A 3654-nucleotide genomic window follows, 5' to 3' on the forward strand; every position below is an offset into this window, starting at 1 on the left:
TTGAGATTTGTGAAATGAAGTAATTCCCCGCTGAATCGTTGCACACAAAGTTTTTCCAATCCAGGGAATGAGGCCAATATACTTCCATCATTTGGATCGATACATTTAATGCAGTAATGCAATTTTTTATAAAATCCCCGTCCATGGAGCTCATGCAAAAAGTCGCCAATCGTTTGAATGCTCGGCGCTTCGAAACCGATGTATAACCAATGATTGTTCGGATTATCGTTCATTCCTTTGATTTCGAGTGTGTCCAATTGTGCTGTCGATTCAATGAATAACCTGCGACTGTCCCAGAAACATTCCAAACTGGTTGAAAATGATCGAACGGTCGGATTGAGTTGAAGAAATTGACCTATTCCAACGATGGGCCCCAAATTAAATTGAATCAATTCAACATGCTCCAGCTTCGGATAGACTTGATTAAGCCATTTATGCCCCAGCTGCCTTACATGCACAAAGTGAATACTTTTCACATTTTCACAAAAGCTTAAAAGGTTGTCGACATCGTACTGTCGACATACTACTGAACTGTGTCGTATTTGTATGCTTTCAACTTTGGCCAAAAGAGTTTTGATTTTTTTAAACTGATCTGCCGATAACTGAACTTGGTTCATGAATAAATGCTTCATTGACTGAAATGTGAATTTTTCAAGGTCATCGACGTTTGAAAGCATGATATACCCAATGAATTGCTTGAATCCGGACACCAACGTCGTTTGATCTTCCACATTGCTATAATAGTATCGGTAGTCATCGTTTTTACTCTGAAAATATAACGCATAAAATCCATCTTTTGTTTTGGCTATTGAAACTGCTGAGTAATTTTGCTTGAAGTACTCGCCGGCCATTTTGTTCATTCGCTTGCATGTCTGACCGAATGAATGCAAGTCTTTCAGTGACAAATATTCAAATATCTCGTCAAAGCAATCGATCGATAGCTTGAAAATTTCTGGTGAAGGACTTGTGGAACCCATTGGTGAAATGTCGGTACTCTCCGGTCTGTTTTTGATTTGGAACATTTTTTTGAAAAATTTCAATATTTAAAAGCGATGTGGAACTGCTTAATTTATGAAATGACAACAGGACGGCTCCTTAAACAAGAGAAATCAAAGAAAATCATGTCAATCTTGAAAAAAATGTGAAAATTCAATAATTGAAAGACTTTACTTTGATCAAACGACAGCTTAGTGATGATTGCAAAAAATGCCACAAGATGCTCAATATTTAACAGAATTTTATTAGAATTATCAACAAGTTCTTTATATGCGCATTTTACACCAAACACTTTGCTCTGGAATGGAATGGGTGACAGATCTATTCCAGTTTTGTATTCCAATTTGACGCAACAGTCATTGACATTTATACAAAGTATACGGTGTGTGATGCATTCGACGAATTGCGTTGTGTATAAATGATTTTCTCTTTTTACTCCTTCTTGGAACTACTTTGAAGTTTATGGGAAAAACAAATTGAATTAATGGCGATGCATATTCATTAATTCCTTTGGACCGTGGATAATCCACGATGTTCATCACAATAATTATTTCATGTTCCGTTCCTCTTCGATTTCCGCGATCTTCGATGCAAATTAAAAATGAATAAAAAAAATAAATGCATGTCAATTTTGTGATTTTTCTCAATTTTCACAAATTGCCAAAAGTAATATTATTATGAATATTTCACGCTTTGAAAGAAATATCACACTTTACAAAAGTCAGTTATAACTTTATAAAGAAAAGAAAAAAAAAATCAAAAAAGAAGAAAAATAAAAAAAGATTGGTGCCAACGACACATGGTGTTCCCAGACGGTCACCCATTCAAGTACTAACCATGCTCAATGCAGCTTAACTTCAGTGATCGGACGAGAACTGGTGCTTTTTACATGATATGGTCGTTGACGAATGTATATCGATCTTTTGCCATGGAAAAACTCATTATACATTCTGAAGTGCTCGAAAAATGGGTACGCTACTTGAAATCAAAACGGTCAATACCAAAGCAATCATGCAGAGATGCATATGAATATCAGTAAAATAAAAAGTATTCTTTTCGGAAAAATCGGAAAGGATTTTTTGCAAATTCACATATTAAGTCTTTACGTTTTAAGTGGAACAAAATTGTTCAATGCCCGAACGATTCATCCCATCATAAAATGTTCATCCATTTTTCGAACTTGGAAAGTTAAGCTCCATTTGAAAAAAAGGTTCTACATTTTACAAAAATTCCAATTTGTTCAATTCTTCTTCTGAAGAAGAAATGTTTTTGTGTCATTCTTCAGTAAGGTATCCATTACATTTCACAATTCTATTGTAGAATGTAGAATGAAATGTGCGTTGTCTTTGACTGCATATTGATTACATTTGCGATATTCGTATGCAAGTAGATCTGTGATTAAATCAATCGCTTGATATTCACAAGTCCTCGGTAGTATAGTGGTCAGTATTCCCGCCTGTCACGATCAACAGAACGCGGGCGACCGGGGTTCGATTCCCCGCCGGGGAGGATTTTTTTTTCTTTTTTCTTCATGGATCATTTGTTTTTCTTTACATTTTTAGATCGTTTTTTAGAAAAAATTATCATTTTATAATATTTTCATAGACCTGTTGTACCAAAAACCATTCATGCGAGGGACGAAAAAAGATTAACGGCTTTCAATGAATTCAATTATAAGTTTTTGTCGCTAACATTGAAAAACGTACAGTTACTACGATTCTCAAAAAATATTCGAAAAAATACATCCAATATATACGACTAATGAGATGAACGATTAGATTCGAAAATTCAACAAAGCAATCTTTATACATCTCCACGTGAGATTCAAATGCTGTAAAAAAAAATCATCCATTACATCAAGTACGACCAATGCCGCTTAAACTGTAAAATGATTTTGAAAAAATGTGTTTCTTTTCAAAACCACCATGCACTGTTGCAATTTGAATTTAAATCATCTCAATGATGACATATGTTATTAGACATTCTGAGTACACATTCATTCCATTGCGACACATTTGACATTCCACAATGAATGGAAGTAATGTCATGTATGGCAACACTTACCGCTGGTGATTTGTTTGGATTTGATCGAGTTCGCATGTTTTTTCATGTATAAATCGAAAATGAAGTAAAATTTTTACTATAAAATTAGTCTGTGATCAGACGGTGAATAAATGAATAATGAATTCGTATGAGTCGGAAGAAAATGTAGAAGAAACAAGAAAATTCGGAAAGAAACTCATTAAAATTGTCTGAACTGTATTAACATTTTTTGACTGAACAACATTTAATTCGAATGAAATGAATTAATCTCTTTCAAAATATTAAATAAAATACGTTTTAGGCGACGTTTTTATTAAAATTCAAAAAATTATGTATAAAAAAGAGAAAATAAAAAAAGATTTGGTGCCAACGACACATGGTGTTCCCAGACGGTCACCCATTCAAGTACTAACCATGCTCAATGCAGCTTAACTTCAGTGATCGGACGAGAACTGGTGCTTTTTACATGATATGGTCGTTGACGAATGTATATCCTTTATTTGTCAACACATATTTTCAATGTAACCATATTCTCCGATATTGAACTTTTATACACTGCCAATAATCTAACGATGTAGTTTAAAGTGTTGTGTGAAACTGCGAACGGATATGATA

At 34.0% G+C, this 3654-nt stretch overlaps 3 non-coding genes across 3 annotated transcripts; 1 reads left to right on the forward strand and 2 right to left on the reverse strand.

The window, feature by feature from the left end:
- Positions 1 to 1783: 1783 nt before the first annotated feature.
- LOC116340383 lies at positions 1784 to 1902 on the reverse strand. Its single transcript, XR_004201081.1, has one exon. It is a non-coding gene; the product is annotated as a 5S ribosomal RNA (ribosomal RNA).
- A 519-nt stretch (positions 1903 to 2421) lies between these two features.
- On the forward strand, positions 2422 to 2505 carry Trnad-guc. The gene is given in 2 exon segments: positions 2422 to 2458; positions 2471 to 2505. It is a non-coding gene; the product is annotated as a tRNA-Asp (tRNA).
- Positions 2506 to 3403: 898 nt separating this feature from the next.
- Positions 3404 to 3522, reverse strand: LOC116340384. Its single transcript, XR_004201082.1, has one exon. It is a non-coding gene; the product is annotated as a 5S ribosomal RNA (ribosomal RNA).
- Between the last annotated feature and the right edge of the window lie 132 nt (positions 3523 to 3654).

Source organism: Contarinia nasturtii, unplaced genomic scaffold (genome assembly GCF_009176525.2).
Source record: "Contarinia nasturtii isolate CC-2019 unplaced genomic scaffold, AAFC_CNas_1.1 Cnas_scaffold_670, whole genome shotgun sequence".
Classification (NCBI taxonomy): Eukaryota; Metazoa; Arthropoda; class Insecta; order Diptera; family Cecidomyiidae; genus Contarinia; species Contarinia nasturtii.